At 33.0% G+C, this 27,341-nt stretch overlaps 1 protein-coding gene across 34 annotated transcripts in view; it reads left to right on the top strand.

Moving 5' to 3' along the window:
• nfia (nuclear factor I/A) overlaps positions 1-27,341 on the top strand; it is a 219,945-nt gene that overhangs the window by 29,274 nt on the left and 163,330 nt on the right. The window lies entirely within an intron of this gene.

Below are 27,341 nucleotides of genomic sequence, written 5' to 3'. Positions count from 1 at the left end.
AATGTTATGCCATTTAATGGACCCTCTAATTTTTGTGGCTTCAGTCACTGTTGCGCTACTCATTTAAATCTGAAAACATTTACAACTTATATCGAGACATATGTTGTTATCGTTCAAAATGGAAAATATTTATTAAGATTGCATTTTCCCTTATTGCCCAGCCCTAATTGCTACACAAATGGCTTGGTATTAGAGTTTACAAAAAAAAAATAATAATAATAATAATAATTCATAACTCATTAGGTTTGACTTTTGTTTAATGTAATTGGTTTATGTGTCAACAAAGCTCCTTTTCATTAAGTCAAAGTAACTTTCTTTTTAATTATTTCATTAAGTAAATTTTACCGTGAACTTTTAAAAAATTATAAGTATAAATTATAAGTATAAATGTATTACTTAAAATTCTTATTTTGCCACAGTGTGATTATTATAAATATGGTTGTGCCATGCTGGTGTCCTACAGAATTGGTATTTTCCCATTTTTGATAAGACCCATTGTATGTTTCCACTTAAGCCATGGAATAAACAAACATTTGAAGGACTTAAAAGGTACTTGTTTTTTCAGAACTTTAATGTCCCACATGCATCCTAGTTTAATTAGGAATTAGGCAGGGGCTGACTTTACAATCAATCAGATGAGTGGATGATTACAGAAAATAAAATGTAGATTGCCACTTAATTCATTAAAAGCGTCTGGGTGGATTAGGTGAGATTGCTTTTCAGCAAATGATCAGAGATGAGTGTGTTTGTTGGGTGACGATGCTGATGGAGACAGGACATGCAGAGGACAGAGATGCCTGCAAGTGAGAGAGAGATAGTATGGACAGATGTCACTGAAATCAGGAGATTAAATATGATAAGACCACCACTGCAATCACCTCTGTGAAATATTGCACGTTGCCAGATAATGAGAGAATTGGCCTACTTTCATAAGGTCAGAGAAATGTCACCTGCCCACAGTTTGCCTGTTAACAGGGCATACATTAGAGACTTTACCACAGTTAAAGTTTTTTAATGTTACAATATTTCATTGTACTTAACTTTCCTTAAATGTGGTAGTTTCAATGTGCTGCAAAGCCTCTCATAGATTATTAGTTTCTAATGGTGGATGTTTTGGTATGCTATTCACATTCTGCATGTTAAAAAAAATGAGACCTCGAGTGTCCTCTTCCACTCACCCCGCTCCGCCCATCTAATTAAATTGATTCAGAGCTGTGCCTTTCTAGCAGGGAGGCCCCATTACTTATGTCTGCCCTGCACAGGACACCTCATGACCCCCTGAGCCTGTCGCCATGTTACACATGCCTCCAACAGGGGGTGCTGCTGACCCTCTTGACTCTGGGGAGGTTTAACAGCTGGTGGGGGCATCTCAAGAGGCTAGTATCCCACCTAGAAGAGTCAAGAATCTCATGCAGGTTTACACCTATTTTTCATTTCAAATTCTGGATAGACCTCAAGCAAGATCCACTGTACGAGATGCCATTTTCCTGCATGGGTCTCTTGCTCTCCCCCTCTCTGGGCAGATTAAAGCAAGAGCCAGCTGGAGCCAGGGGACAAGCTGCCACGGGCCTCTCCAAGGTGACCCCTGGCAAAGCTGGCAGCACATCTGTAGCCCTGATGCATACAGGAACTCTGTCGCCCCCTCTGCTGCCGAGGGATGCTGGCAGGGACAAGCCAGTAAGGGTCCTGCTGTCTTCCTGTTGTCTGGGAAGGGCCACACTGGAGGGCACAGGGGCGAGAGCTGGAATATGCTGCAGTTATGGTGCTCATAAGTGCAGCATTTGGACTGGACATGGTTGGACCTTGCAAAGTATGATTTTGTGCACATTCATGTAGAGTTTAGGCTTGCCAAGTCTTCATGTGCACATAGCAGTTGAGGGGTATTTTTAACAAGCCGTTCATCTCTGTTTTAAAGTAAGGAGCAAAAGAAGGCTCCCATCTGTCAAGAAGAGCAAGGCAACATTGGGTAACTTATGGCTCAGAAACAAGCAGTCCGATTTCCTTTACCTGACCACTTTGAACAATCTCATTTGTTTTTACCTGGCAGACTTACAAACAACTTTTTGATACTGGGCCAGTCGTTTGTAGCGTAAACATTTGTTAAATCTAGTGGATCCTCAAAAAATGGTTTAATCATGTTTGAAGTTGGGTGAGTAAAGCACCAGTGTGGATCAGTCAATGATCCTACTCTTGGGTGGCAGCCAGACCCTCTATCCAAGAGCCTGAATGCTGCAGTGTGGTCAGGAGAAGGTGAGGGCGTTGCCTTAAGTGGAGACATCCTCTTGCAATCAATGCGCCCAGCCGGAATCCTCTTTACTGCAAATACAAGCCATCCGCTGGCACACTCAGGTCCCATTTAACTTTAATTGTTTCCATCTTCCCGTGTCTAAACGTGCTTCCCCTGACAAAGATCCTCTTCTTTCGCTCTTGTACTCATTGACTTGGAATATTTTACCTATAGTTTGGGCTGCAGTTCAGAATTCTTGGGCCTAGTAAAAGCCTTCAGCATGAGCCTCCAGGTACGATCCCTTGACCAGAATCAGAACCAGTTTCTGTGTCTCTCTCAAATCTTGGGACAAAAGTTCCAGTTTTAGGTAGCAGTGTTCCCAGGGCAGTTGCAATTCTTGGGCCTGGAACAAAACCCTCTTTTTTTGACCCCCTTCAAAACTGGAAGCCAAAACAGAAGTCAGGCGGCACTGCCTGTGATCCTGGCTGAGTGTGTACTGTTTAGTTGGACACTGAAAATAATTGCTTCATATTTCAGATCTCAGTTTTGGCTGAATATTCATCACCTTCATTACCTTGAGTTTCCTATCAACTATTGATGAGGGGGTGAGAAATACCCCACATTAAATAATAATTTCTGTACATTCTGATGCTAAAATGGCACTAAACGTGTGCATAGCAGGTGATGGCACAGGTGCACCACTGATGAGTGGCTGAAATCTGAGCTAACTGTGGGAGACCGGCCCTGATGGTCGACTGGGAGCATTAATGAACCAGATTAAGTGTCCCAGCAGAGAGTGGGGGTGGAACTCAAATAGGCCTCTCTGTCTGGACTGTTTTTTGACCAAGATCTAAACTCTGTGTTACTGTGACTTGCACCTAGGAGAAATGTTTGAGAAGAATGAAAAGGTTTGTTAAATAATAGAGCAATGAAATGTGAGAGCCAGTGAAGCTTAGTGGGCCTGTAAATGACAGTCTGGACTTGTGTCCAGTCCAGCTGGAGATTTCTGGTTGAGCGGTTACTCACTCTGGCCAGAGTTAATTCATGTGTTAGGTTGGTTGGGTCTTGCCATCCGTAAAAATGAATGTTTCATGCTGTGGCATTTGGTACCCTCTACTGGTGCATAAATGAACTTTGCACACTACAAATGAGAACAGTAGTTAATTTACAGTTTTCTCAAACAGTTTTTTTTTTTGCTTTTCATCTTCTCAAGTTCACCTGCCGTACATATGTATGCCTAAGCCCCTTATCCTCTGCAATAGTGACATCATTATTACCTGACCTTTCCATGGCATGGCTTCTCTCCCAACTTGCGGAGTTTTGCCACCGAAACCTTTGCCAGATGGCGTCTTCGCTCACGACTCCATCGGCTGATTTCCTCTTCTCCTCACCCCCTCGCTCTATGTGGTGTCAGGTAGACACTGTAAAAGAGGTGCAGGGGGATAGCTTTTCACCTGCTCCTTCTGTAGGACCCCTGCTGAGAGCAAGCTGTTCACCCAGTGCCCTCCTTCAAACGGCACCGTTGCACTGACACACCTGTCCTCTCGTTCCTCTCTCTGTCCCCACACTCAAGGTACACAGGCAAATATTATTGAACATTTTAAGTGTGAAAATTGTCTTGATATTATAAATGGTTTAGATGAAAATATAACAATCAACCCATCCTCCACCTCCAACTTTTTGGTAATTTTGGAGGTTTGCTTAACTTTTCACACTTAAAAGTTTGGAAAGGACGTTGTTCATCTTTTGACAGTTGGTTTGGATCAACGTGTCAAAGGATCACACACTTTGGGCATAGGTCAGCCTTTGGGATTGGAGCAAGTGCTTCATTCCTGATTAGTTGGCTGTTGTCTGAGATGCACCTGGAGAATACGCCTTGAAGATCTTTTCAGAGAGAGGATGTTTATGATTTCTACAGGCTGCTAACGGTGTATTGAAGCAGGCGGTGGGGCAAGTACACGTGCAGGACTGAGAGAGAAGGGAGGGGAGCCAGTCATTGTTTAGTATCTTTACAGGACTGTAGCTAATAAAACTAAACTGGACCTGAGGGGAAGCAGCTGAACTTCCTGTAGCGGTTGTATTTATTTATTCGGAGGGTCCGTTTCAGGTCCCCTGAGCAGCCAGTAAACAAAGAGCTTTCCTCTGGTCCAGATTGCCTATTTTATTCTTATTTATTTATGATTTCCCTGAAACCACTTTAAGTTGCAACTCGATAGCTCCTAGCTTGTGAAAACGCCGGTTTCATCGAGATCCCCAAAAAAGAACGACTGGCCTGTTCTTTTTTTTAAGGTCTTTTAATTCCGGCCCCTGGCCACTCACGCAAATAAATACCTTTCTTCTTAAACATACATTGGCTAATTAATCTATCCCATCTGCTTTGCGCTCTACATCATTTCCATGACACAGAAGTTTCCTGAAACAGTTTAGGCATGCTTTGCATCGATGACTCGGACACCATGAAAAAAAAAACATGAAAAAAATAAAATTAAGCTGAATTCGCTGTACAAATAAATACAAACTGATGTCCCCGACCCCCTATTTTCTCAATTTATGCTTTTATTTATTTATTTAGACAAACGTGAAGGGTATTTTACTAACTCTCCATCCATTTCAGATGAAATATCTTTCTGAATATTTAAAAATATGCTATTGTTTTCCTGTTGTTGTGAACAGATGATGCATCTGTGATCTTTGTACATCTCTTGAGGAACGGCAGGTTTCACAGACAGTTGTTGCTGGCTGCTGGAACATCTGGACAGCCAAATGAGGATTTGTCTTTATTCCCACCGGTAATGCCAGTGAATGCTACAGTTGTAATATTTAAGGGAAAAGTTGTTTTTGGAACTTTATTTAACCCTGAAACTGTTTGGAAACTTGCTTCAGGGCAGCCCAACATTCCCTGAACATGATAAAGATGTGCAGGAAAGATTATTCAGGGAATAGAAAGTTAACTCTTTCGTGATGCATCGTTTACATTCAAGATGTGTAGTTTTACATGTCTACATTTGATTTACTACATATAAAAATATATTTTTGCATGTTTAAAAATATAAATATACAGCAAATGTGAAAATGAAGAAAAAATGTGATGCTTGGTGAAGCAATGGGCTATACAGTAGCCAGATAAAATGCTGATGATTGGTTAAAAAAAACATGTTGACAAAAGAAGAATAAATCACAGTCATTTCCCCAAAAAGCAGACTCAAAAAGTGGCCTTGCACTACTGTAGGAGCATGTGACATCACTCAGGCGGCTGTTTCTTCCAGAGGCTGGGCCTGAATATTCATGATGAGTGTATTCCCATGGCCCATTGGCTCCAGCTGTCCCAAAATCAACCAACACAGATACAAGCTAACTCAACCTAAACACACATTCTTGCTTAAAAGCACAGTCATTGCTTAAACTTCATTTATCATTTTTAGCACTTATTTGATTACCACAGTTTATTTCTTTATATTTTATTTCTTTACAAGCTGTTTGTCAAGTTATGGCTTTGCCAAAAGAACAATATAACATACCAGTGTTTTAATATAATTTTTAACAATCCCATCTATGGAGTCAGTCTAGCACCAAATATACTTGCAAAATAAAAGAAAGCTTTGCAAACCAAAAATAAAGTATTGAGCAAAAAAAATAAAATAAATAAATAAATGCAAATCTCCAAAAATCACAATGCGAAAAATTAATTTTTGACAAATAAAATGTGATTTGCAAACATATATATATATATATTTTAAATATTGCAAATATTTAAGTTTTTTTGCACTGCTAGATTTTTTTATTTTATTTTATTTATTTTTTATATTATTTGTTCTTTATTTTTGTTAGCAAAATACATTTTTATTTCCCAAAAAATAATTTTTACTTTGCAATTTTTGGAGATTTGCATTTATTTATTTATTCATTTTATTTTTTGTTCAATACTTTACTTTATACTTTTTCTTTTACTTTGCAAATATATATGGTCCTATATTGACTCCATACCCTTCTTGTATTGTCAGTGTCTTCAAAAGTCTTTCTTCTGAAAGTGGTCTCGCCGATACCGTGCATCATGATTCATGCATGTCCTTCCATACTTACTCTGCCCTCTGCCGGGTCACTTAGCGTGTAGATAAGAGGCAGCGAGGGCTTGCAGGAGGCCGTAGCTGTAACCTGCTTATGAGTGATTTTGCCAGGCTGACAGATGGTGCTGGAGCTGTAGTCAGATGTGCCACATCCTTCACCGGTTCCCTGGCCCTGTCATAACTCCTCCAGCAACACACTTGGCCTCTTTTGCCTGCTCGCGTACATGCTCTGCTCTTGCCGGGGACAGATTCGGAGCCAGCTGGGACTAGGACTCGTTTTTAATGTCCTCCTCTCTTTGATTTACACTATTAGTAGATCACTGAAGGTAATCAAAGTCCCTTTTAAGACAAATCAAGTTGCTTGAAAGCCAAACTAGAAGTTATTTCAATCCAGAATTATAGATCAAGATTAGGATCCAATCAGGGAATTTTCGTTTTTTCGAGTTGTTAATTTGGCTAATGTCCATTTAGGAGTTTAACTAAACATCATATTAAGTGTTACGCTTTGTCGTGCTGCTGTCTTCTCTTATTTATTGTTGATTTTAACATGTCTCAACATGTTCTTTTTCGTCTCCTAAACACTGACAGGAATGACACATTAGGGCAAATTTATACCCCAGTGGTTTCATAAAACATGCAATTTTGACTTTAAATCATGCGACAACTCTGTGTTTTATGACTCGTCATTTTGAATGTGAGTTCAGGCATTAAAAAATAGTTTAATAGTACAGAAAGTTATGTTTTCCAATGCATGCATGCACAAATTGCAAGTGATAGCCTAAAAGATGCTGTAATGGCACTGATGTAAGCTATTTTTTTAGGGGTATAAGATGGCACTATATTCACAGAGTAATACCCACAAAATATCGCAGCAATTCAAAACTTTTTGATTTAGTGGTTGATTTGAATTCATACGATCTAATTTGTACAATTTAGTACGAGTTGCTTTTCCCCCGATGATGGTTGGGTTTAGGGGTGGGGTTGGGTTTCATGCCTCCTTTTCAAAATCATACATTTTCGTACGACTGAACTTGTACAAATTTGTACAAATAAGCCACTTAAATGACAAAACGTAAAATACTTATGTTTCCTTGTGAAATCAGGCTGGTAATAATCATTACTTGCTACTCTTGAGTACTTTTGGAAGGGTTATTTTTTGCTCATACTTTGTGTAGTGGTAAGAACAGATCATTTCACTTGCGTTACATTTTTTGGCAAGTAATGGTACATTTACTCAACTTTTTCCAGTACTCCTTTCCACCACTGTAAACATGCAATAGATTTTTGAAAGCAGTATGAAAATTGATATAAATTTTCAGGGCATTTAAGAAATTTAGTCCACACTTACTTTTCATGTTGAGAATATGTCATTGTGTTTTTTTTTTTCACGAAATCAGCGACATCATTTGTGAACTTAGCAATAACAATAAAGAGTTAAAATCCTGCAAATTTCTAAACAATTTAGTAGTTTTGATTAGGACTGAGGTTGATTAACATATTATGCAAAAAAATATAAATAAAAAAATGAATATGTGTATATATATATATATATATATATATATATATATATATATATATATATATATATATATATATATATATATATATATATATATATATATATATTAATCTGATGCATTTTTACAGTGCTTTAATTCAGTATATGTTTTCATCCCATATTTGACTATTTTTTTTCTGTCAGATGAACAGTCTGAGTAGTTTAAATGCTATCCTTACTCCTCCATGCTGTATAATTGTGTTGGTTAGTGGCTTTTATTTTGAAGCTTCCAAAAGCGCATAAATCTGTCATTGATGTAAGATGTCTTATGAAGAAGATAAGTGTGTTTTTGGAAATATTTCTAATCTTAAATCTTTAAAACTACTATATCTGACTTCTGGCAACAGCCAAATGCACGTAATGCACAACTGACATACACGATGCATGACGTAAGAATGAATGATATAAGATGCAATCATAGCAGATGCATAGCTATACACTGTTTGTTTACCACAGGAGACAACTAATTGGCTTGGCGTTAATGTAAAAACTTGCTGGATAAGTTGGCGGTTCATTCAGCTGTGGCGACCCCGGATTAATAAAGGGACTAAGCCGACAAGAAAATAAAATAAAATAATAAAAATAATAATAATAATAAAAATAATAAACTTGGGGTGACACCGTGGCTTAGTAGATAGCACTGTCGCCTCAAAGTAGGAAGGTCCCTGGTTCAAGTCCCTGCTGGGTCAGTTGGCATTTCTGTGTGGAGTTTGCATGTTCTCCCCGTGTTCATGCGGGTTTCACATGAGGTACAGGTGAATTAAGTAAGTTAAATTGGCCGTAGTGTATGTGTGTAAATGAGTGTGTATGGATGTTTCCCAATACTAGGTTGCAGCTGGAAGGGCATCCACTGCATAAAACATGCTGGATAAGTTGTCTGTTCATTCCACTGTGGCGATCCTGATGAATAAAGGGACTAACCTGAAGGACAATGAATAAATGAATGAATAATAAACCTTATTATAAAGCACCTTTAAATGTAGCATCTCAAATTGTTTTTCAAACATATAAAATGTACAGAAGTAAAAGAAACATACAAGGACAAATCCATAAGACTAGACAAAAAAAACTATAATAAAAACAAGGAAATATTTAAGATCACAGAAAAGCTAACATAAACAATTAAGTTTTAAGTGATTAAGTGGCTTAAAAACCTCTTGGAACTTCTACATTATACTTAATATACATCAGGCATACATTTGGCTCCCGCTGGAAGTCGGTGATTGGATTTTAAAATTTAAAAAGGAAAAATAAATGTATACAGTTGAAGTCAGAAATATTAGGGTAATCAGGCAAGTTATTGTATAACGATGGTTTGTTCTGTAGACTATGGAAAAAATATATAGCTTAAAGGGGCTAATAATATTGACCTTAAAATGTTTTTTATTATTATTAAAAATTGCTTTTATTCTAGCTAGAATAAAACAAATAAGACTTTCTCCAGAAGAAAAAATATTATAAGACATATTGTGAAAATTCCCTTGTTCTGTTAAACATAATTTGGGAAATATTAAAAAATAAAATATTATAAAGGGGGCTAATAACTCTGACTTCAACTGTATATATATTACATAAACACATCAATCCTGGTGATGCTGAATCTGGTCCCTGGTGGTTGTATAGGTTACACTATTAACTCAAATTCGTAAGCAGAACTTAAATTTGGTATAACTTGTTGCCTCTTTTTTTAAGTTCATAAACTTAAAAAATTAATATAGCAAAAGTTTAATATTTTGATTACATGCCACATAGACCTTTTCGTTATAGTTCAATTAAAACCTCTTATGAAATCAACTTAAATATTTTCAGTTACAGTGACTTAAAAATTTGCTTATCCATTTGTATGGCGTTAACATTACTCAAAAAAACTATAGTCACAAAGAAATACTTAAGTTGAATAAACTCAATATTTATTAGTAAGTTTGTCTTTTTGTTTTAAGTACAAGTAAGTTGAAACATTTAAAACAATACTCGGATGCCTCAAAAAATTTTTTGAGGTAACTAGTGGCCTCAGATAAAAACTTCAACGGTTTAATTTACAAAAATACTGGCACCTGTGCTTGCCAATAATTTACATTCACAAATTCAATTAACAGAATATTTATATTAAACATACATTCTACAGTGTTTATTTTTTAGCAAACACATTTAACCCCTTAAATTCCAGAGCTACAATTAATTGTGTTAATCTCACTGTTTGTATAGCCTGAAAGGCCAAAAGAATATATAAGAATAAGCCTGATAAAAATGACTATATCAAAAACCCCCTCACCTGCTTGTGTACTGCTTGAACGTGGTTAGTTATGTGCGTCAACAATTAATGACTGTTTAATAGACCTAAATACGCAATGAAATTAAGGACAGATTTATGTAATTTTGGAAACTACAAAATAAAAGTCACTATCCAACAGCATTAAACAAAATTAAACACCTAGGAAAAAATGCAAAACTACTCCGACTGTGTTTGCCCAACAAAAGAAAGTCATACTCACAGAGATTGACTTAAGGGTGATATAAATTATGGGATCATATACTTAATTTTTATAATTAAGCTCATTTAGTTATTTATTTTAAGGCAACAGGTTTACTCACTTTTTAAAATAAAGTCAACTAATGACCTTTTACAGCAAATGGCTCTGACTTTGAGAAAGTTTTCTGTTTTCTTTAGTCTTCTTCTCTGTTCAAGAGACAGATGAACCAGAAGGAGGAGGATGCTTGCTAAAACAGGACTTGAGCCATGTGCTTTTCATTAAGTATTGCGGAAATAAGTGCTGACCCGCTGCTTGGAGAGGGCACATCCATTTAATGCTGCAATGAAGAAAATTAGAAACGGAGAGATCTCAGGTAGCAGACGGAGCAGAGAGATGGGCCACAGTCACACGCGCCATACGTCAGCTAAATTGAAAGTGAAGCTGAAAACTAAACACTTCCCTCAGCATTCTTCTCTAATTTGTCCAGGTTCTGTGTGGTCCTCTCGGCCCGTCACCTTCACTCCCTTGAGTTTAGATCCTCGTGTTGTTACACCGTCACACTTACGCTTCTCCTGTATACAGTGAAGCTCATGTTACCTTTTTGGTTTTAACAAGTCGTGTTGTCAGGAACACTCTTTCTGGAAGACGTTGTTTTGTAACTTGGGTGTTGGTGGATGGTTTACATGAGGAAATGCTCGAAATATGTGTTGAGGAACACAGGGTGTGCAATTAGATGTGATGTATGATGATATCTATTTCAGTGAATATAGATGATGCAGGAATTTTTTTCATCTTAAATCGAAATATAAATTGTGATAAGATAATAAAAACAATAATAATACAAAAAACTTTGTATACTTTTTTGTATACACACAATTTATGTAATGTTTATATATGATTCTTAATGATGCTCAGAGTCCTTCTGCTTGTAAATAAATCCATAAATTAACAATAAAAAACTAGCATCTGTGAGTACAGTATAGAAACTGTAAAAGAAGTGTAAATTTTACTGTAAACTACTGCATTTCATTAATTTATAGTGTAATACACCAATGTTAAAGTATTGCAATGAGCATTATTTAATTAAAACAATAATAGTAATACAAAAAATATGTTTACAAACACACAATACATGTAATATTCATACATGATTCTCAAAGATGCTCAAAGTCTTTCTGCTTGCCATTGAAAAGTCTCTCCAGTCCATTACATCAGTCTTACTTTTGTTTAATATTGACTCACACTGTAAATAAATCCATAATTTACAGTAAAAAAAACTGGCAGCTGCGAGAATACAGTATAGAAACTGTAAAAGAAATGTCAATTTTACAATAAACTACTGCATTTCTTTAATTAGTAGTGTTATACATCAATGTTATAGTATTGCAATAAACATTATTTAATAAAAACAATAATATAAATACAAAAACATGTTTACAAACACACAATTTACATAATATTCATGTATGATTTTCAAAGATGCTCAAAGTCCTTCTGCTTGCCATTGAAGTCTTTCCAGTCCAATTCACCAGTCTTATTTTTATTGTTTAATATCGGCTCACACTGTAAATAAATCCATAATTTTTTTGTAAAAACTGGCAGCTGCAGGAATACAGTATAGAAATTGTAAAATAAATGTAAATTTTACTGTAAACTACCGCATTTCATTAATCTATAGTGCTGTACACCAATGTTAAAATATTGCAATAAACTATATTTATCAAAATTAGGTATGTCATAAAAGTCTAAAGTACATAACTGATGAGAAAATGCAACGAATTCTGGGAAAGTCAATTAACCATGTGTATTATAGGAGACTTACTGGTAACCAGGTTAAATATTTTTACTGTAGCATGTTGACCTTTTTTTTCACCATCGAAATCTCAGCTATTTTTACAGTGCAGTAACACTTTAAAATAATGCTTCATCTGGTCAGATGAGTTAATCTTATCTTACTAGAAGTCATTTAAATATTGTAAAGAAGAAATATATAATACATAATGTATAATAAAATTATTAAAGCATCCAAGAATTCGTTTACTCGATATGGGTAAATATGCTGTCATGAATGGGCTAACACAGACATTAACAGATACTTTCACATATAATAGTGCATATTTACACCTCTATTAGTAGTGAGAGGTATTTGTTTCTTGTGCCATATTTGTGTAGTTTCCAGAAACTGTATGAACAGATCCCACATTTTATTGCAGTGATTTAGTTCACCTTTTATTCCATATATAAAACTTGTAAAGCACTTATGTTAATCTCAATATTTACTAATGCGTTAAAATAAAAATTTACTTTCAGGAAGCTATACATAATGTAAGTTTACATAACTTCCATTTTCAGACTTAGTAAATGCAGTACAGTATACATTTTGTTGATGTATTATGTTAAATAAGTAATAACTTTATTTTATATTTATACAATTATTTTTATATTTTCTTATTCTTAATTTTTATTCTTTATCATTATTTTAACAAGCTAGTTAATTCCAAATTAATTTATGTAAAAGAAATGTTCATATTTCCTACATTTTTCATAGTTAATTTTGTTTCCAAATTAATGTTTAAAGCTTAAAGCCTGGGCATATAAATATATTCTAATATATTTGTAAATAACTAATTTATTTGTTACTTCAATATTAACTTTGTTTTACGTAATATTTTACATTGTGAGATGTTATATTAGTTGTATATTACATATTTGAAATGTAAATTGAGTTTTCAGCTTCCTCTTTTATGTAAACCTTATTTCATAATTTAGTTTTATCTTTTATTATGGTAAAATGTTAGGTATAATAATAATAATAATAATAATCATCATCATTATTAATTATTATTGTAGAAAAACAATAATCATTTGTAGAAATGTAAAATAAACAATAATTAAATTATTTGTTTCATATTTACTTTATATCACTTTATTTCATATTTATTTTAAAAACTAACTAAAGTAACGCAATTAGTTACTTTTTAGTAGAGTAACTCAAAATTGTAATGCATTGCTTTACAAAGTAACTTTCCCCAACAATGCAAGGCAAAGATTAATCCCAATTAAAACACAAAAAAAGTTTGTGTTTTATTTATATTTGCTATCTACATGTGAAACCAACACATACTTAAAAGCCAAAATATTAAAAACTATTTTGATGCATAGATATTTAAATTTATTTATTTATTTATTTATTTATTCTGAGAACTTCCTGAGCCCAGAGCTATACATGCCAAATATTACCCCTAACATTGTTGCCCAGCATTAGTTTTATCTATCCAGTATGTCCTGTGCTTTTTTTTTTTTTTTTGGAGTCAAAAAGAACAGGATGAAAGAAAATCTAAGACTGGCAAAAGAGTGATGATTGTTGGTTTGAAACACTCTTACCCTGTTGCTCCTCTCACACCCCTCAGTGTTTGGGCTGAAGTAAATGATGCCCTTCTGTTCCAGTTCTCCACCTTTATTCTTTATCCTTGATCATCGTTTTACATTTTTTAAAGCATCCCAATCATTTATTCTTTTGGAGTCATCATACTTAATTCACATTGATATAAACAGTTATTATCTGCATGTCTGTCTTTGTATGTTTGTCTTGCATGTGAGCACATCTGTTTTCACAAAATCAGCGTTCAGAGCAGTTGCTGGAAGTGTAATCTGTGGGATTTATTCTCAAAGCCACGCTGACCTAAAAAATTGAAAGGGGATCCAGATAGAGATTGCAATTTCATAGTGCAATTACTGTAGTTTAAAGCTGACATTTGACAGACAGTAGGGCTGCTTTTTTACGATTATTTGTTTGATTGGTCATCATAAGAATAATCAGATTATATTATGCACAGAACATTGTGTGCATGTAGTGCAATTGACTTAAATGGCCATTAGAGGGAGACATTACTCCAAAACAGAAGTCTGGTCTTCTGCAGCACATTCATGTTTCTGAATTCGTTTTTTAGGGAAAGGGAAGATATATTACTGGATTGTTTTGCGTCATTTTGTATATTTTTGTTTTACATTATAATAATTATTTTTTAAAAATTAGGAAGACATCATTTAGTATTATTATTAAAATGATAGATTTGAATTGATTTACTGAAAGTGTTGGGTTATTGCTCATGTTATGCGCATTTGTGCTTTTACTCTATTATTTATCTTTAATTTCATCTGGACTAGAAGAATATATTAAATTTTAATAAACCTGAGCACATAAACATGATTATTAAATCATAAAGGGTGCCATTTTGATGTCGAATACATAAACAAATTAAAAAATACATATTTATTGAAGTTTTTTAATGTGAATTGTGTTTGTTTGAAAATATATATTAAATTACTCTTTTATTTTGGTATTGCGTCAAAATAAATTAGTTTTATTTATAGCCAAATATCAATATATATAAATATTTCATTCATTCATTCATTTGTTCATTTTCTTTTCGGCTCAGTCCCTTTATTAATGAGGGGTAGCCGCAGCTGAATGAACCGCCAACTTATGCAGCTCATGTTTTACGCAGCAGGCACCCTTCCAGCTGCAACCCATCTCTGGGAAACATCCATACACACTCCTTCACACTCATACACTACGGACAATTTAACCTACCCAATTCACCTATACCGCATGTCTTCGGACTGTGGTGGAAACCGGAGCAACCCGGTGGAAACCCAGGCGAACGCATGGAGAACATGCAATCTCCACACAGAAACGCCAACTGACCCAGCCAAGGCTCGAACCAGTGACCTTCTTGCTGTGAGGCGACAGCACGACCTACTGCTCCACCGCTTCACCAAAATAATTATTAAAATGTAATATAAATGAATATATTGTTTTATTGTATTTTAAAATAATAATAATAATTGTACTTATAAAGTATTCAAGTAATGTTTTAGACGCTTAGAATAAAACTCAAACTTTAATGAACTCAAAGCATGCTTATATACACACACACACACACACACACACACATGCATACATATTATATGTACAGTGCTCAGCATATATAAGTACACCCCTCACAAATCTTTTAAATTCATACTTTTAATAGAAAGCTTTAAATATTATACAGTATTTGTGCATATGCATTACTTATATGCCAAATCTGGAGCTTATCTAACAAAATATTATCTGGGGCTTAACTAACTTACAATAAAGGTCTAAAAGAAGTACAACAAATTTATCTGTTGTAGAAAAAATATAAAATACAAATTAAAAAAAGAGAAAAAAATCAAATGAAGCAAAACAATTGAAAAATTCTGTTGAAATTTTGTAGGTTGTCAATATTTTGCTTGAATTTAATTGGATTATCTTTCCTTTTCTAAAAATGTTTGGAGACTAAAATATTATTTAAATAAATATATCTGTTTAATAAATATGTTTTGTTTAAATGCGACAAAATATGTAATGATGTACCCTGTATGTAATAATGTACTCTGTATGCTGAGCAATGTATATATCATAGGTTAAAAACTAATATTTTTTTCTTTTCGATTATCCTTTGATGTGAAATCATCAGCAACACATCTCTATATTTTCCCACTCTTTTCCTTCTCTTGTCATATTAGTACATTACACTACAAACCACACATATCAAACAGAAATAAATCCCTCTCCTCTAGTAAAAAGAGATAGACAGATCCACATGAAGACATAACACACATAGCTGCGAAAGCGGATTTCACATTTCTCTCTTTTTTTTTTTAACCAGTAGGACGCTGCCAGTGTGGGTTTGATAGAAGCACATGTTGTGGGAAGATAGTGAAGCCACAACAAAGGCGGCGTTGAGTGCAGACAAGCAGCGGTGGTTCCCTTGGCAGGGCCAGGACCCTCTTCATCCCTGGCACTGTCGTCATGAGTTAGTCACACCGCAGGAGAGGCCCCCGAACGGCCTGTCTGTCGCAGATGGGCACAATAGACCTGGCACTGCCACGCACCTCTGATCGCAGACATGAAAGCCTAATGATCGAGCATCAGCCGCCGTACTCTCCAAAATCATTGACTGCCGTGCGCTTTTCATGCGCTTTGTGAAATGACGGACGGCACCTCGTTGGCTCTCTGTTTGAGGTTTCAAATGGGAGTCAGGTCAAAATGTAGGCAGTCGTCTATCCTGGAGGGGTGTCCAATGTGACAGTTTTTGTTTATGCCATGAAATCAAAATAGCTTTCAGTGTATATATGTATATATACAGTTGAAGTTCAGAATTATTAGCCCCCCTGTTTATTTATTTCCCAATTTTTGTTTAACAGAAAGATTTTTTCAACAAATATGTAAACAATAGTTTTAATGACTCATTTCTATTAGCTGATTTATTTTATCTTTGCCATGATGAGAGTAAATAATATTTTACTTGATATTTTTCAAGACACTTCTATACAGCTTAAAGTGACATTTAAAGGCTTAACTAGGTTAATTAGGTTGACTAGGCAGGTTAGGGTAATTAGGCAAGTTATTCTATAACGATGGTAATATCGTTTTTTTAAGCAAAAAAAAAAAACTGCTTTAAGGTTCTATTAATTTTGTTCCAAAAATAGTTTTAAAAAAATTCAAAACTGCTTTAATTCTAGCCAAAATAAAACAAATAAGACTTTTTCTAGAAGAAAAAATATTATCAGACATACTGTGAAATTTCCATGTTCTGTCAAACATCATTTGGTAAATATTTAAAAACGAAAAAAAATCAAAAGGGGGCTAATAATTCTGACTTCAACTGTATGTATATATATATACACACAAACACACACACACACACACACACACTGTAAAAAGGGATTAGTTATTTCAAGCGAGTAAACCAATTGCATTAAAAGAAACTAGCTGACTTTACAAAAATAATGCAAGTAAAGCCTATGAAACTTGGAAGTGTTAGGTTGACAGAATGTTTATAATTATGCTTATTGTATATATATGTTTTTCTATATCAAAATGACAGTAACTAAAATAAATCTGCTCCTCCAGACCCCAATGTGTCTTTTAAATGCAATACAGGCTACAATTGTATATTTTATAGACTTAATGAAGCACTAAACATGTAATATTGTAATAATTACAGTAATTATTTAAAAACAGGCTTGAAAAATAGTCTAACACTGTAAAAAAAATTGTTGACTTTAAAAATTGAGTTCAAATATGCATAATTATAAAAATTAAGTCAGCTTAACAGTTCCAAGTTACAATGAGTTTACTTACAGGTACATTATTTTTGTAAAGTTAACTTGTAGCTTTTAAGGCAATTGGTTTACTCGCTTTAAGTAACTAATCCCTTTTACAGTGTTTATATATACACAATTAAAAATTTTCAGGTACAAATTTACAATTCTGACTAGAAAAACATTGTCTGAACTGTATGATGAAAAATCTGAGAATTACAGTAGAAATATAGGTGAAATTGTGAGATTTAAACTTAAGATCCTAATACAAACATCAGAATTGCTAGATGTTAACTTTACAGTACATTTCAAAGAATAAAGTGAGAATTGCAAAATATATATACTTAAAATTTAGAGAAACAAGTCAGAGTTTCAAGACATGACATTAGATTTAAGAAAATAAGTCTGAATTTTGAGGGATTTTAGTAGTTTGGAGAAAAACAAATGAGTTCTGAACTATAAGATATGCAAAAAGTGTGAATTATAAAATAATCAAACTCTAAATCTTCAGTAATAGTAAGTTACTTTTTTCTTTAGCTTAAATTTACATGGTAAATGATTTAATTCTGATTAACAATGCATTAGCATTCAAGATAGTTTTCCAGTTGCTCCAAAACTAGTTTGTCTACTGCATTTCTCCAAACAATTCCAAAAGAAACTCACAAAAACAAGCAAACATATCATGAAAAACAGTAGTAAAAAAGTTCAGTTGTTTTAAAATGTTTTATTAAAAAGCACACATTCTTCCACTCGTTTTTTTTTTTATTTTTTTTATGGGCATACTGTACTTTACACATACAGTACATACAGCTATGAAAGCAATGTGTCGTGACCTCAATAACACTTCAGATACACGTTATTTTTCAAAGATCAATAATTTTTTTATTTTCTATTTTTTGGACCAAAAAACAGAGACAGTAAAGGTTCTGGAAATTTGAAAAAGTTAAAGTTTTTTTTTAATGTATTGCATTATTTTAATATAATTCCAGCCTAAAATCAGTAAGCTTAAGTTATCGAAGTGAGAAGGGCTTAGAACTGCCATCATTCACATCAACCATTCTGTTCGTCACTGTAGAGCTCAACAGGATTTTCATATGCATAATAAGAAAATTTACATTTAAGATTGTCGTCAGTCCCAGCATTCTGAGATCAGAGCAATAATAATAATTACATGTTGTCCAAATGTCTTGATTAATATATTCACTTACTGAAAATAAAACAAATGCAATATTTAAAAAAAAACATATTTTAATATACAAAGAGAATAGTGATGATCAAATTCTACCAAATTCTAGATGAAACCCATCATATACTAAAGGGATAATTCACCCAAAAATTTTAATTCAGTTTATAATTACTTATCCTCGTGTTATTACAATTCCCTGAGACCTTCATTTATTTTCAGATTTCCGATAAAATCTGACAGCTCTCTATCTATAGACAGTAAAGGTCCAACATTTTTGACAATGACTGTTTTTGGTTCCTTTTTCTGGACTTTGAACTTCTGGACCGTTGCTCTCTCTTGAGGATGAGAGAGCTATCAGATTTGATCTAAGATATCTTAATTTGTGTTCTGAAGATTAATGAGAGTCTCAGGGGATTGAAACGACAGGAGGGTTGATAATTAATCATTGAATTATCATTTTTGAGTAAATTATTCCTTTAGGTTTATATTAGTATGGAACAGGGAGAGTGAAGGTTCTGGAAATGTGAAATTACAGATTCTTAAAAATCAATTAGTGAAATATGACTAAAGTAATAATGCACAATAGCTTGTTTATTAGACAACCAGAAGATAGAGAAGAAATACTACATTCTTTATCTGCTCATTGGTAGCTCATTCCATCAGAGAGGATGGTGAAGAAAATAATGAGAGAGCTCTCAGATTTCATCTAATCTATCTTAATTTGTGTTCTGAAGATTAGCAAGGGTCTCAGGGAATTGAAATGACAGGTGGGTTGATAGTTAAAAACAGAATTTTCATTTTTAAGTGAACTATTCCTTTAAGTTTCTGTTTCAAGGGTGGTGGATGGTGAAGGAAATATTGATTTTTAAAGGTATGGTTCACCCAAATCTGACGTTTTCTCACCCTTTACTTGTTCTATACCTGTTTGACTTACTTTCTTATGTTGAACACAAAGGCATATGTTCTGGAGAAAGCTGAAAACTAAACTTTGATTACCATAACATTTGTTCTCCCACCATGTATGGTAATGGTTACAGCTTTACAGCTTTCTTCAAAATATGTTTTTAGTGTTTAATAGAATGAAAATGAACTTATTATCATATCTGGAAAAAATAGCTTGAGTTAAAAAATCTACCTCTTTATTTGACCAACATACAGAAAAAAAATTCGAGAAATGTTCAAGGGTCAGTCTTGAACTGGCTTCATTCACATCTACCCTTCATCACAGATGAGCTCAACAGAATCTGCTTGCACTGATGCATTTGCACCTGCGTAATAAGGCGATTGTCTTGGGATGGTGGTTGTAGTTAATTTTCATCTCCGTCACCTGTCGGCTCCTGCATGCTGCGAGCCGAGCGCACGCGCGCATGTGTGTGTATGTTTGGGAGAGGGACTTGTTTCCATATCCAGCTGTGTGCTCCGAGCTGCGAATGTTTTTTTTCCTCCTCCTCCTCCTCCCAGCCCGGAACAGCTGTCAGGTGTCTCGTAGTGTTTTTTAAAGTGTTTAGGGTGGGTAGGTTGCCTTGCACATCTGTTTGTCTGCTGTTTACGTGCGCGCCCGATGCCTTTGCATTCTCTCCATTGATGTTAGTGTCTTTGCGCAGTCCGTATCTGTGCTGAATGAACGCACGTATGCCGTGAACAGCGAGCATGAGGTCTGCCGTGCTCCTGGCGCTCTGTGCTGCGATCAAACAGAAGGAATGAGGGGGAGGGTGAAAACGTGTTATATATACCCAGCATATGCCTGCCTATTGCAACAGCTTGCATATGGACCGTACTTGCCTGAAGGCTTGTTTTTAAGAAAGACTCTCCGCGAGTTCTGGACATTGGCGGACATGTGTAGTGGCAGGATTTCTTATCACAGATTTTTTTTTCTTTTTGATGGAATTCCCACATATTCAGATTTGGGATGCACTGATTGTGATTTATTTTTTGTAAAGGCCTATAATCAGAATTCTCCCAGACCTGAAAAAACTTTAAAAATATAAATGAAACAAACTCAAATTATTTTATTATATATATTATGTATGTCAAATGAAAGGTTTTATAAAACATTTGACACAAATGTAAAAATAATAATTTAATCATAATTTTATATGGGTTTATAATTTGTATGCAAGTTTTTTTAAGTATTATATTTTTTATGATAAATCGTTATACGTTAATCATGGTCAAATACAATAATATTAATGTTATGTACTTTTTAATAAATTAAAAATTATTTTGTTTATTATTTTGTTAATAAATTCTCTAAAAGTTTTCAAATTTCTTCTTAAAAAGCATTAAAAACTGCTAAAATTTTTATTTATTTATTTTTAGTAACCATGATGCATTTATTTGTCTCCAAAGATCATTTATTTGCATATTTTACAACATTTTAAATGTCTTTACATTTGCTTTTGATCAACTAAACGTATTTTCTTTGCTCTAATATAATAATAAATACATGCTTTAATAAAAAGAACTTCCTTTAAGTTAATAAGTTCTCTAAAAATTCAGAAATTTCTTCAAAAAAAGCTTTAAAAACTGCTAAAGTTTTTATTTTTTATTTTTAGAAACTGTGATGCATTTATTTTATGCTAAAGAACATTTTTTTGCATATTTTACATCATTATAAATGTCTTTACGGTTGCTTTTGATCAACTAAATGCATCTTCTGTGCTATAATATAATAATAAATACATGCTACAATAAAAGTACATCCTTAATAAAATCTAATCTAGAAAAAAACTTTTCTTTTTATTGAGGATTGTTAACAAATTCTCTAAAAGTTTAGAAATTTCTTCTCAAAAAGCCTAAAAAATGCTAAAATGTTTATTTATTTATTTTTTAGAAGCTGTGATGCATTTATTTTACTTTTAGGAATATTTATTTGCATATTTTACAACTTTATAAATGTCTTTACAGTGGCTTTTGATCAACTAAATGCACCTTCGTTGCTATAATAAATACATGCTACATTAAAAGCACATCCTTAATAAAAAAAATCTAATCTAGAAAAAACTTTTCTTGTTATTTAGACTTTATATACAATTTTGTATAAAAAAAGATGCTTGTACAATATTAAATATCTTGTCAAGTCCAAAAAAAAGCTTTTAAACCCAACATATTACTCTGGTTTTCAAATATATGTTAAGATGCATCTTTGCTCTGTTTTAGAGTGATCTGTCCTACTCGTGGTCCCCTGTGCGTTTTTAACACAAGCCTCTTGTATCTCACACACACAGAGAGTCATGTACTGTAGTTCCTCTTCCTCATGTGTGTGTTTCCCGTCTCCTCTCACGGTCGTAAGGCCCATCTGTCTCCTTTCACTCCTCTTTATTCTCACAACTGCCTCTCGTCTTATCGAGGCCTCTGTCTGCACTCATTAGAGCCGCCGTAAGCACCACTCTTCATTAATCTACGCCCAATCTGGCTGAGTGAAAACACCACATCAGTCCTATTGTTCACAGTATTTGTGGCGCTTGCAGGAAAAAGCTCATTTTATTTATCGAACAGCACGCAGCGAATGCAAACCGAGTCTGGGCCTGTTAGCTTTGTGTTTGTGAATGGGGAAAGAGAGAGAGAGAGAGAACTGTGTGTGTGTGTGTGGGTCAATGCTGGCGGTTTTCCAGCGTTGGCATCTCGGTGGCAGCAGGTGGAGCTCAGAGCTTCCAAAACCAGCAGCAGCAGCTCCATCACCCCCCTTCCCCCCACACCACCACCTCAAAAAAAAAAAAAAACATCTCTTCTCACCATTACAAACACACACTCACACACACCGCAGCAGTGTACATATACATGAGTAATGCTGACAGGCTAGTTAAATGGTGATTTGATAGTCGCAGAGTTTAAAATATATTGGAATTTTTTTGTTTTTAGTGTTAGTAATGTTTCATTTGACTACATTTGTGGCAGGCGTTATTGTGAACTTTCTAAATACTTAATTTTGGGATAAAATTAGGTAAGATGAAACATTTGTGATGAAATATATAAGGTAGAATACAAATAAAAGTTGTTTAGTTTGGTCTAGTTGAATTAAAATGAATTTGAAGAATTGAAACAGAAAAGCTATTTTGACAACTGTAGACCTAAAAAAAAACATATACATATATGTTAGATTTTAAGATTTAAGTCTTAAATCTTAATATACTGTAAACATCACCTTGACAAATGCAATGAAAAAAATATTCATTGGATTAACCAACATTTTTAAGGGTTGCAAACAATTTATTTGCTGAAACAAATTAAATCAAACATTACTACATTTAATTTGTTTAAATTCAGCCAATATAAATTGTTTGCAACCAGTTACCTCGAACTAAATTTTGCAAATCTATTTTTTTTTTCAGTGTAGTCCTGGCTGAAAAGAAAAAAAAACAAATGAAAATATTTAAGATTTTTTTTTTTGCATGTCTCTTGGGCCTAACTGAAGTGAAATATAATTAGACAAGTTATACTGATTAAATTAGAATTAGAATTATGATTTAAACTTGGAAACAAAAAGTACAACATTTGTGTTGATCACAATTAAAACAAAGTTGATTGACTTATTGTAAAAAGTGTACTGTACTTCACTGTAATAAAATATATGATCAATAAGTCATGACAACATGTTTTTTTTTATTTTTTTACTTAATTGCAACTTAAGTTATGTTAATCATGTTCCAACTTATTTCTATAAGTTAAGAAAGCTGTTTTAGGTCAGTTTAATATATAATATGAGTTCAAATGACTCATAAGGTTAATTGATTCAGCTTAATGATTTAAGGCAGACAGTATTTTTTTACAGTGTAGGATAAACTTAAGTAAATATAAGTATTGGGTGAAAATGTATAGTTAAAATATAGTTAAACAACAAAATTCCCTTGATATATAGGCCTAAATACTGAAATAATATAAATATATTTAAATTTTAAGCAACAACAGTTGCTTTAACAAATAGGCAAACTAAAACAGAAAATAAATGAAGACTTTAAATAGAAAAATGTAAAAACGGAAGTAATTTTTACTAGTAATTTTAGCTAATTTACTAAAATTTAAAACTAAACAAGAAAATTTTAAGAACTAATATGAGAAATTGTTAATAAATGGCAAAAAATAAGCATTTTAAATATAAAGTATGAACCAATACTGATAAATTGACCAATAAACTATGAATTAACTAATAATAATTTGTTCTTTTTTATAAGCGGTTTTAAAACTAATAACAAAGTGCAAATAACAACATGCAATGAAAGTACAACTGTCAGATTGAAAGGAATTAACTAAAATAACTGGTTACATAATGTTACGAATAATTTCATAACTAATATTCTTCAAAAATGTTTATTTTAGGGTTTATAACATTGTCATTTTTTAAAACAAAAATGTAATTAAATAATAAGATATTCTGTAAGATATGTAATTAGAGTATAATTAAGATATATATACAGTATAATGCAATTCATGTTTATGTAAAACTTTTTTACAATATAGATTGTGTCAAAGCAGTATATATATAAAATAAAAATGATAAAATATGAGTAATTGAAGTAATCTACTTTATTCAGTGTATTTGTCTTTTCTTAGTAACATGAAATTCACTTTCAATTTCTGAACAATAATTTCTGCGTAATATATTTTTTTTAATAGAGCTGTATTAGTAGTGTAGTGGTGTTATAGAGAACCCCCATATTGAACATACAGTTTGCATTATTAAAAACTATTTGCATTTTACTTATTCCAAATAGATTGTATCAGTATGCAATAGAGTGCCTCAATGTAACCAATTTAAATTATTATTATTATTATCATCATCATCATCATCATTTTTATCACTATTAAAAATAGTTGAGTAAGTAATCAGCACAACACATCAGCTGAAACTTAAGTAATTTTGATTTCACTCTAAAATAAGCAAACCCTCCTATTATTTACATCTTCTATTCCGCTTAATCTAATCTGCCACCATCTCCTGCTGTAAATGTTATCCTCGCCGCTTCAAAAGTCACCTGTCGTTTTCCAGCCCTACAAACTCTGGAGCGCATTACAGCTTCACTCTATTTAAAAGCACAATAGCGTCAGAGTAAGGAGATCCTCTGCCGTGTTTCTTGTTGTTTATTCATAAGGGCCACGGCTTGGCAAAACCCCCGAAGGCAAGCTGCTATGGCTCTGGATAATGTTATTACCCTCCGGCTGCCTAAAACACAACTGCCCCCCACCACCAACACCCCATCCCACAAAAATCCTGCTCCAGGTGGGACCGTGGGACCCAGCTTTACATTTCGGGGCCACCTGGGCTGGATCGCCAGCGCATTTATCATTCCCAAACACACAGCTCTCATTTGCGTAACGCTATGTTTAAGTATGAGAAGCGTTTGTCACGTTTTCCAGTCGTCTGCATTTGCAGTGCATGCGAGATATTGAATATGATTCTGTATGCAAAAACACTGTTTCTGAACTGAAGGGAAAGGCCTTGAAAGATCACCCTCTTGTGGCTTTTAAAGGAATACAGAGGGAAAAAGGTGAAATAGATGCACATGTCCCCTTTTCAGATCATTTATTATCACTTGAATTTTGGTAAAACTGAATTTTTGATTTTGTTTATGCACTTAAAGACAAAAATATTGATGCATTTGGTGTATTACAAAAAAAAACTGCAACATTATTTTGTATTTTATTCTTGACGTTTTCTGTGTATTTATACTTTAATACCAGTATATATATATATATATATATATATATATATATATATATATATATATATATATATATATATATATATATATATATATGCTGCTTATTCAAGCTACTTCTTAAAATGAGCTAAAATAACAAAATTCTTTAGTTTTTTGGGATAACTTAATTGATTTATGCTCAATCAACTTATAGTTGACTTCGTTTTGCATTGGGGCAACATTTAATTTAATTTATTTGCATTGGGGCAACATGAAAGGGATTGTGTGGAACACAAATTGATTAATTTAACCTAATTGTTTCTACAAATTTAAATAGATTGAACATTTAGAGAATTGAAACAATTAGATTGAAACAGTTAAGTTGTCCCAAAAATATTAAGAATTGGGATGTTTCAGCTCATTTAAAAAACAAAATGCTTTTGGAACAAGCAGCAAAACTCATTTTTTGAGTGTACAATTTCTGCATAGTCTTAGAAATAGCTTAAATAAATGAATGAATGAATGAATGAAATGAAATTAAATGAAATGAAATGATAATATCATGCTTTAAATTGAAAACAATTTATACACCAAGCAAGTAATGTTTCAATAAGTGTCTAGTGTAAGTTTACGATGGAAAACAAATGTAAAAATTTGGGTGAAGTTATGTCCCATAATCATTTTGCGTAACTAATAAATGTAAATACAATTGAAGGAACATGCTTGTTCTGATCTGTATGTATTAAAATGGTTAAAAAATAATAGTGATCTAATAAATGTTATTTATAATCATTTAATTATTGCTTTTGCAACTGCACTGACCAATTGCACATAATTTAATGTCATCCAATGACTGATTTTTAATGTGGCAATCGGTATTTATCTGTATGTATTGAAGTACTGAAAGACATTTTAGAAGTTGTCTTCTGTAAATCATGGTAAAAAAATGTATAGTAATCATTATGTCCGCTTGGAATATATCATATATCAATATACAATGAAAAATTATTGTCTGCAAAATTGTTGCAAACAGTTTATGTTGAATTTAAACTATTTAAATTTAGCAATGTTCAACTTAATTATTGTCTGCAAAATTGTTGCAAACAGTTTGTTGAATTTAAACTATTTAAATTTAGCAATGTTCAACTTAATTTGTTTGTTTAAATTCAGCCCCAATAAATTGTTTACAAACATTTAACTTAAACAAATTTAGTAAATCCAAGGAATCATCTTTGAAAATTTTTTCAGTTTTGTGACAAGAAAATTACAGTGATGTCAGTTCATATTCTAGCCTCTAGGTGGAGTCTCTACCTATATTTGATGCCTGAGCGGTTAGAAGAAAGAAAACGTCGGGCTAAATTAATGAATTATGATGTGCATTGACTCAGTTATAACCAATCATTCATTTTATAAATTAAATCAATATGTCAATAATAACAATAGTGTTTATTACATTAGCATATTATGGTGTGTGCCTGCATGAGAATACGTCTATAAATCATTTTCATAATGATCTATGAATAGTGATTGTGATTTTTCTTTTTACTCAATTTACCTATTTTAATATTTCATATTTTTGGGTTTAAAGGGTTGATTTTATTTTTTAAATAGATTTTTTGCGTATATTTAATACATTTTCATTATATTCACTCACATTTTGGAAATAAATTATTTTTTTCTTTCTTTTTACAGCTTTTAAGTGGCTATCAAACACATTAAAATCGTATATTATTTTTAAAATCAGATTAATTCATGTGTCTTCGCTATTTTACTCATTTGCATTGCATGTTTAGAACCTTTTGTTATTTTGTTATGATTATAATTTGAGCTGTAATTTACTTTAAATTCGTTTTTTTACACATTTTGCAAGCAGAGTTTATGAGCTGAAGAATCTGATAAGGAAGCTTTTATTCAAACTACAATAATTTAAATATGTCAATATTTCAATGTTGCTGTAATATATTGGCACATAAATTAAAATGCGTGTGTTACATAGCGAATTGCACGGCAATATACATTTTTAGATGCATTATTGACTTGCAGAGTGTTTTATGTGAAATAAA

Source organism: Danio rerio, chromosome 22 (assembly GCF_052040795.2).
Source record: "Danio rerio strain M-AB ecotype USA chromosome 22, GRCz13ab, whole genome shotgun sequence".
Lineage (NCBI taxonomy): Eukaryota > Metazoa > Chordata > Actinopteri > Cypriniformes > Danionidae > Danio > Danio rerio.
The sequence above is the reverse complement of the archived record's forward strand: the minus strand, read 5'-3'. Positions and strand labels throughout refer to the sequence as shown.